General features: G+C 39.2%; 1 long non-coding RNA gene across 2 annotated transcripts in view; it reads right to left on the bottom strand.

Moving 5' to 3' along the window:
• Positions 1-9631, bottom strand: part of LOC107695687 (uncharacterized) — a 46426-nt gene that overhangs the window by 19379 nt on the left and 17416 nt on the right. The window contains exons 2-3 of one of the 2 annotated variants that reach the window (XR_001635020.1): positions 7881-8001; positions 2581-3153 (exon numbers count right to left, since the gene is read on the bottom strand). This is a non-coding gene — a long non-coding RNA (uncharacterized LOC107695687). Of the gene's footprint in view, positions 1-2580; positions 3154-7880; positions 8002-9631 lie in introns of those variants that run through there. The other variant, XR_001635021.1, reaches the window with a different exon arrangement.

Raw genomic sequence — 9631 nt, 5'->3', positions numbered from 1 at the left:
TTTTTATTTATTTCTTTTTTTTTTTAATAACATTACAAATGTTGGATGACAGCATAAATACCAATAAAAAAATAAAAAAAAAGAACAATACACACAAAGGACACAAGTACAGCCATCTTAGATTTAGACTTCGGCTTAACCCATTGGGGTCGACAAACGCGGATACGCGTTTTCTGGCATCTTCTCCTGATAGCACCGAAAATAACTTAAATTACACTTTCAGTTTTGATCTTACGGATAAGAGCAATACATCAATCAAATCTGTAAATGGTCTACTTTTATTTGTATACACACATAATAACAACAAAACTTAGGTGTCATTAAAATGAACTGTAACTCAGCAAATACTTAACAAAGAGACATGAGAGATATATCTATAGAAAGCTTGACATGTCTACTTTTAAACTAAGCAAGTCTTATCGAAAGCAAATATTCTGTGATAAAGTAATCCATATGAAACCAACGTGATGTCCAGTCTTTCACGTCTCCCTTCATTATATCTAATGCGACCACGCCCACGCGCTGAGCGCGCTATAGATATGATAGGATAGAGGAATAAGACATAATTCACCTCAAGAAGCTTTGGATTGCCTCAGGAAAAAACAATGCAGCGACTTGATCCAGCAGTGATCATAAACACGAGTAAGTCTTTTTTTTATAAATCTACTTGTATTAGTTTTCACATAACTTGTACACATTTTACTAGATAGACTTTTTCCAAACTATAATTCCTGACTAAATGTATAATCAAGTGAAACATTATGAAGTTTCATTCACAGCATCTAAATGTCACGATGCCAGGATGTTTTTTTATGTTCTATAACAGACAGAAATACGATATAAAAGTAATATGAGTTATAATGTTACTAGCCTAATGTCAGTAAGAACATTAGATATTCTCTGTTCACGAATATAGCCATATATGTTTATATCTATAGTTTTTGGATTGTATAGGCCTACAGACAAAGCATGCTTGTGTTTATGAACGTAACTAAGCTTCTGTTCATGAATATCTGCTCTGGTGTAAATATTTTAAATGTATTATACCCATGTCTTCTGGAGTAATGACGCTGAAATGTTTGAAACTGTTTCAATTTTCGTTTAGGACTGTGGCTGCATCACCGGCATCTTGCACAGAAAGGCACACGCATGTCGTTCAGTTTTGAGTTAGCTGGAAAATCCTACTGAGTAAGTGCACAGTATAGTAATTGTACTTTTATTATGCCTAGACTATATGGTAATATTATTTGTGGTTGATAGTGTTAAAATGTAAGAATTGGCATTTTGTTTTCTCATGAAGTATGCATACTATACTAAGGTATGTGGGGAATACACCACTCTTGCATTCGCCTGCATCTCTCACAGTAAGGGGACGCTCGTTCAGTTTTCTACTCCTTTCAGAATCTTAGAGTAAGTGTGCATTCACTATTTTACAGATGTTACTTTCATTTGATTTATTTACTGCATGGTAAAATATGTTTGCTATGTGGTAATTGTGTTCTTTGTTTCGATAAATTAGTACTAGTATCAGTGAACATCACAATAATGTTAATAATGTAGTTTGTGTAAACAGCATGCTTGCTTTTTTATTTCAGATGTGAGAATAACAGTGCAAAAGAACCTGTTGCAAAGCGAGCCAAAGCAAATAAGCAGCCCACTCGGTCATAGAAAACAGAGACTGAAGTTGACATGTTCCACAGGCTCTGAGATTCCTGCCCACACAAGAACCTGGACCACAGCTAAGACCATGTTATGCACACACTCCCAAAATGATGTTATAGTTATATATATTCTAAATAAACTTCAAACAAAAAATAGATACATTTATTTTTTCCTCATTCTTTCTTGTAGCAATTCCCTCTCAGTCACACACCTGACTGAAAGGCTCATTATGCAGGCCTTTGTCTTCTCAGGTGTGAATCACAGCATTATCCATGACCATTCACGCCCCCTCGCATATTCCTTTTCGACACAAAATGTGTCTTAGAAAATTAAAATCAATATATTGTTTTCTGTGAGTGAGTAAACAAGATGATTTTCACATCATTCTGAAGCAAAAACTCTAGACTTCAAGATCAGTTCTCAAACGTCTTGTGAACAAATGTTCTGTATGTGTTTTATGGCCTTATTTCAGTGACTTTAAAATTTTAGTTTTTCACTAAGCACGCATAAACATTGTTTTCTCAAAAACACAAATCACATACATGCTGCCCACATATTATTGTAGCCCAGTTTGTGCTGATTATGGTGCTACTAAACTTAGCCATTAAAATGTTTATTAGCAACTGAAAAAAGCACAAATGTCAGGGCATGTCAAAACTTCTCCAGGGCCCCAAAACACCCTCGGACCCCAGAGGGTTAAAGGTCAAACTCGGTAAGTGTTCCCTTTTCCAGAGTCCGGTTCATTAACTAGGCCATGTGATTGCAGAAGGAGGGGTGTCACCAGATCCAGAGAAGTTGCAGGCCGTGGAGGCCTGGGTAACCCCTCAAAATATTACTCCGTTGCGTGCTTTTTTGGGCCTAGTAGGATACTATAGATGTTTTTTAAAAGACTTTACCCAGATTGCAGCACCACTGAACTCGATGTTGTGTGGGGACATCAAAGCGGCGTACTCGACCGGCCACAGGAAAAACAGACGGTTGGGCATGGGGAGAGGCACAGGACATTGCATTTAAGAAATCGAAGGAGAGTCTCCGACAAGCACCCATATTGGCATATGCTGATTTTGAGTTGCCATTTTTTTTGTACACTGATGCCAGCCAGACAGGGTTGGGAGCAGTATTGGCTCAGGTCCAAGAGGGGAAGGAGAGAGTAATTTCCTACGCAAGTAGAAGTCTCCAACCAATGGAAAGGAACGATAAAAATTACAGCTCATTCAAACTGGAACTTCTGGCTTTAAAATGGGCTATAGTGGAAAAGTTTAGGGAATATCTTGTGTCTCCCTTTACTGTTTTAACAGATAATAATCCTTTGGCTCATCTGAATACAGCAAATCTGGGTGCAGAAATGCTGATGCCCTCTCCAGGTGGCCTGTGAGTGAGACTTCTGCCGGGCCCACAGAGAATGGGGCAGTCCCATGTGGTGAGGTCGGATATGTCACATCTGAAGTCATCCGTGCCTGTGTCCATGCCTTTGTTCCAGTTACTGAGGACCTGGAGGAGGGTCACAAGTTTGAGACAATGGTACATACAGATCAAAGAGACCGAGTTGGCCTCAGTCTGCTAGCCGAGTGGAAGAGGGCACAGCGGACTGATCCAGCGGTATCATGACTGTGGATCTATATGGACAGAGGGAGAGGGCCCTCTCCAAGAGAGTGAGCAGTGGAAGATCGGTCTACCCAAGTGTTGTTGCGACAGTGGGCCCACCTCTGTGTGGATCAGGGACTGCTGTGCAGGGAGGTATGTGATCCAAAGACATTTGACAAATGGAAACAAATAGTGGTGCCTCAGTGTCTGCAGACGCAAGTCCTGGAATGGGTGCATGACTACGCATGACACCTGGGGGCGGAAAAGACTCTGGGCTTGACCCGTCTACGTTTCTTTTGGCCAGGGCTGGCACGAGGAGTGGAGAAGTGGTGTTTGAATGTTCGCCGGTTCCCGTCTCCTTCTTCCCATGACTATGAACTTTGTTACATGGTGCCTTCAGTGTGTTGACAGTGCAACCTGCACAAGACTCCTGCAAATAAAGTGAGTGCCCCTCTTGCATCTATACAATCAGAATACCCTCTTCAGATTGTTTCTGTTGATTTTTTGTCACTGGAGACTGCACGCAGCATGATGTGTAATACCTTAGTTATGATGGACCACTTCACTTGTTATGCAGTTGCAGTGCCCACTGCGAACCAGACTGCTGTGATTACTGCAAGGGTGTTGTGGAAACACTTTATACAGTCATTTGGGGGCTTGATCAGTTGCACTCTGACCAGGGCCCAAATTTTGAATCAAGGGTCATTAAAGAGCTATGCTCCTTGTATAATATCAGTAAGTCTCATACGACTCCCTATCAACCCAGCAGGAAATGGACAATGTGAAAGTTTTAATCGGACACTGTTGAGTATGCTGGGCACTTTAAAGGATGATCAGAAAGAGGATTGGGACCATAATGTGGCAGAATTGGTACAGGCCTACAATAACACCCCTCACCCTTCTATAGGCTATACCCCGTATTGTTTAATTGTCTGGCTGTCATGCAAAATTGCCCATTGACATCATGCTGGGCCGGGGAGATGGATTTTTGGGGACAGTTGACAGCTGGGTGCATCACCCGTAAAGTTAAGGGGGGACCTTTGTTGATGGGGCAGAGAGTCATGGTGCTAAATAAGAGGGCCAGGGGACAGGGCAAATTGGATGATAAATGACAACGTAATGTGTATGTTGTCATGTCACAACCTAATCTCGATATACCTGTTTATGTTGTTAAGAAGGAAGGGGTTGATGGTGAGAAGAGGGTGTTGCATCACAATATGTTAAGCCCATGTAAATTTGATACAGCCTTGACCTTAGAAGGGAAAAGTGTTGAGGTTTTACCTTCTGATTCTAATGTCAATCCTGTGAACAGTAATTGCCATATGTATCCTTGGGGGTGGGGCTTTCTTACAGGGCCACCAGCACCCATACAGAGGGATGGAGGAGCGACCTCTAATATGGACATTGTTGAAGAGACATTACAGACTGCATCAAGGGAAGGTCCCTCTAGCCCATCGGTTTCACAGACCGAGTATTTGAGGTGGTCCACGCGGTCCACAAAGGGCCTGTTGCCTCTACGTTACAGAATGTGAGGTATTTGGGAATGTGTGGACACATTTTGAGTAGGGGGGGTGGATGTAAGTCCTTCATTTTAGGCAAGGGGAGGGGTGACAGTGGTAGCGACTGTAATATCTTCCTTACGTCTCAGGGGAAAGAGACAAACACCTGTGCTAAATTTCATAGACTAAATCCAGAAGAACTGTGGCAATGAACTGAACTGTGGTCTCCAAGATGCTTCAAGAGACCTACCTGCAAAGCTACCTGAAAGACTATGCGCAAGTGCACCTAGGGCAAAATCTGCTTTAAACAAAGGATGGTCACACCAAATGTTTATTTCATTTAGTTAATAGAAGTTAAGAAAATCTATGTATGACATTATATTTGACAACATCCTCATTTTACAGCATTTTTACACAAGTGCCTAAAACTTTTAACAGTACTGAAGCTTTGCAGGTAGGTTTATTGAAGCATCTTTGAGACATTGCCACAGCTCCTCTTTATTTAGTCTGTCTCAGTTTCTTCAGTTTCTTCATGTCATTCCAGACAGACTGGATGATGATGAGATCAGATCTCTGTGTGGAGCACTGGCTGTTGTCAGACTCCTTGTTCAAACAAAAATCTCACAAGATTATTACAATTAATGGCTAAATGAATGTTTGGAAATGTAAACTGACATTTCCTACTGACTACAGAAAAAGATAGAAATCACTGACTTAAAACCATTTTTTTTTTAGCTGGTGAAAATACTAGTGTTCTAATAATTTTGTCCACCACTGCCCAGACGGTGTCTCTCCAGCCTGCGCTGTCCAGCTATCATCCACCTTCACATTGATCTTCAACAGATCCCTGGAGCTGTGTGAAGTCCCCTCCTGCTTCAAATGTTCCACCATCATCCCTGTACCCAAGAAACCAAAAATCACATAACTACAGACCTGTTGCTTTAACGTCTGTGGTGGTGAAGTCGTTTGAGAGACTGGTGTTGACCCACCTGAAGGACATTACTGGAGCCTTGCTTATAGACAGGAGGTCGAGCAGCTGGCTGTCTGGTGTAGTCACAACAACCTGGAGCTGAACACGCTCAAAACTGTGGAGATGATCGTGGACTTCAGGAGGAACTTCCCTGCTCTCCCCCCACTCACTATCATGGACAGCACTGTGGCTGCAGTGGAGTCATTCAGATTCCTGGGCACAACCATCTATCAGGACCTGAAGTGGGACATTCACATTGACTCAATTGTGAAAAAGGCCCAGAAGAGATTGTACTTCCTTCGTCAGCTGAAAAAGTTCAACCTGCCACAGGCACAGATGACACAGTTTTACTCAGCTGTTATAGTCGGTTCTGTGCTCTTCTATAACCGTCTGGTTTGGGTCAGCCAGCAAATCAGATATAAGAAGACTGCAACGGACTGTTAGGACAGCAGGATCATTGGTGTGCACCTGCCCAGTCTTCAGGACTTGTACAACTCCAGAGTGAAGAAACGGGCAGGTAACATCTTCAAAGACCCCTCTCACCCCGGACACAACCTGTTTGCACTTCTCTCTTCAGGCAGACGCTACAGATCTCTGTGCACTAGAACATCTAGGCATGTTTTCCCCCATGCCATCTCCAGCCTAAACAGCTAACACCTGAATCATTACCTGTGTTCTGTAATTCATTTCTGTAATTTATTCTACATCTTTAATTATTGCCTCTTTCTCAAGTATTATGTAAATACATATGCATATCTCTTTATTTATACAGTTCTATATATAGTAAACAATGCACAAATCTGTACATAAATCTACTGTTCCAGATTCATACACATTATTTATTGATAAGTCTTACTATTTAAATGTTTTTTTTCTGTTCTCATGTCAGATGTGTATGTATGTATGTACCAGAAGCACCTTAAAAAAAACACACAACAAATTCCTCGTGTGTTTGTGCACACCTGGCAAATAAAGCCGATTCTGATTATGAAAAGAGTTCAGATGTAAAAGACTAAAAGTGCAGTTTGAAATTTTCTTCTAAAATTAGAATTTTTTTCAGGCCTCTGTTTTAATGTTCATAAAATACACTTAACTTAAAATGTTAGTTATGTTGCAAGACTAAGTGTCATATAATTAACAGGTGGGGAACAACATGGTGGATTTGTGCCTTGGGGACGAGACAATGACATCCCAGACCTTCGCCATTGTTTCGGGCGATGCGAAACGGACTCGTTGCGTGGGAATTTCTCCAGATTGCAGTATATCATATTGATGGCCATAAGTCTTCATGTGTGAAGTTTTTGAAAACAACTGTTTTTTTTCTGGCCACTTGTAACGTTTTCATTTTCACATGTATTGTCTGGTGTAGGACTATTTTTCGGCTTAGTTTTAATGGCACAGTGTTTGGAATGATTCTCATAAGGTAATAATTATTTTTTGAGTGTTCTGATGCTGCAATGTTGACAAAGAATAGGAATCTACAGTGCTTAGTTTACAGTTTTGTGTTTTAAAGAAACTGATCTACAAAAACCGTTGTTTTATTTGTGTCTGTAGGGGTTGTATAAAATGTGTGACAGCTGCACCCATTTGAAAATTTGTTTTAAAAAGAAATGTGAAAACTCATTAAATTGATGTTTACAGTTGCATGTTTTTTGTTGTGTAACTGTATTACAGAAAAACAATAATAATTTTACATTCATTTGTGATTATTGGTAACTATAAAGGTAGCAAGGCAATGAGACAACAAGTAGCCCAATGTTTAGGTAATGTTTAACCCAGCAACACTGTTAACTTGAGCCACTGGTTGGGTCAAATAAACAACCCAGCGTCCCATCTGTCCCATAGTTACCCAGCGGCTGAGTTAAGGTTGGGTTATTAGTTTTTAATTTTAGTTTTTAGTGTAAAATTGTAGCCTACGTGTTACATGTACATTTATAAAACTGAACATAAACTGACAGATAAGCTATTTTTGAAACACTGAACATAGTGTTACACAGATTTGTTTTTGACACGGTTCTGGGACAAAAATGAAAGTAAAACTAACTGATGTTACTGCAGCATAAACATTTTTAAATACAAACAGAATTAAACTAAACTGTGTTTTAATATTGCATCTTTTACATTTCATATAGCAAACATAAAGATGCTGTATGTGGAATATATACCTGTAGGTTCCATTGTGAAGGTTCTTTCCGTGTTGCCGTCAAGAGAGCAGGAAGTTATTTGTGGGTGGAGTCAGTTACTCTGTACAGGAATCCGAGGGTAAAAGTTAAAGCTGCAGTTCGTCTGCAAAGGAGCCATAATGTACAACAACAGCAATTGGAAATCAGCAGCTGATTATGAAGACCTTCATTGACAAAAACATATACAGTAACAGAGTAAAATCTGTCAGTTTTTCTTTTTTCTGTAAAAGAACTTTCAGTGACATTCCATTAACTAATCATTATCTTTTAATACAGCACTAGTCACGTTACTTTACACTTTGCAAGTTGCTGCCTTAAATTTTTAAGTAGTCATTTTATATAAGCTGTATAAGTTATTTCAAATTGAATTACATTAAACTGGCTTAAAATGAACTAAATCTTGTGTAACTTATAAAAAAAAGTTGAAATTTGCTCAACTTATTTGGTATTTTATGTTCATTTATTTACTTGTGTTAGGTTAGTAGTATTTTGTGATATTGTAACTGATGACAAGAATTAAAAAATTTCAATATCAAAAATGTTGATGTCATAAAAACTTACTTAAAGGGATGATGACATGAGAAACCAAATTCCCCTTGATCTTTTGATACAGAAGAGGTCTTTGTATGCTTAATACATCCTGCAAGTTTAATAACTTAAAAAGTCCTCATCCTTAATAAAAAAGCATTTATATAATAACCCTCAGAAAACAGCTAGTTTTAGATCCTATGGGACAAGGTGATGTCAGCTGGGCACAGTCGTTTGCATAAACACCACCTCCTGAACAACACATCAACATTGGCCCCACCCACTGACACTTGCTCATGCTATTCATAGGTTTCATGTGACGTCAAACAGTGGTGCGGCCGCCATTTGTAGGACCGAATTGCAATTCCGTCAGTCTGCTGTGCTGTGCTCTGGGCTGTGATAACAGCAAATCACAATGGATTATTTACCAAGAGATGTGGATGTATGGGATTCTTTTGATTAAATATTTCTCGTAAGCATAGATGAGTTTTTATATTTTATTGCTTTAGTTAGCAAGTTCATAATGAAACTTGCAAAAGGTTAAATTTGCGTGCGAGACTGATGATTTGCCACAAAACGTTCGTTATGCTCCACCTAAAGCTAATAAATCAAGAGATGTTTTTGATCTTTGATCTAAGTACAGTTATGCGAGTCTAGAATGTTTACGCTGCACTAAACTTTGACGAACACCACTCCGATCTGCAAACAAACAGATGAAGAAGAGGAGGATGATGATGGTCCAGGAGAAGGAGAAAGGTTTGTAGTTTTAGTTTCCACATTCTTATTTTTATGAATGTAACTGAATTTATTTTCAAGGACGTTAGAGTGAAGAAGATTTGTTTGTACTATTAGTTTTATAATTCTATAGAAGAACGTTCTTTTCAAATAATCTGTTAACTAAATAGCCTATATAAGCTAGTTGCAGTGATTTTTACAATGACAATGTACTGCAATCAAATTTAAATGCATCAATATGTCTGAGATCATTTGCAGTAGCTGTGTCCTGATTTACAGTTGCTAAATGTAAGCAGACTTATGTTCAGGTGCTCACCACTGCCAAAACACATGTAACTGACTAAACACAGAATCACAGTTGTGTTGCTACTTTAGTTGCTTCTTCACTTAGCATGTAGAAACATACAGGAATAACTGAATATTTCTCTTAAATGTGCCACAAATGTCTTTTAACAATGTTTTGTAGTAAC

Source organism: Sinocyclocheilus anshuiensis, unplaced genomic scaffold, assembly GCF_001515605.1.
Source record: "Sinocyclocheilus anshuiensis isolate Anshui unplaced genomic scaffold, SAMN03320099.WGS_v1.1 scaffold1075, whole genome shotgun sequence".
NCBI lineage: Eukaryota > Metazoa > Chordata > Actinopteri > Cypriniformes > Cyprinidae > Sinocyclocheilus > Sinocyclocheilus anshuiensis.
The sequence above is the reverse complement of the archived record's forward strand: the minus strand, read 5'-3'. Positions and strand labels throughout refer to the sequence as shown.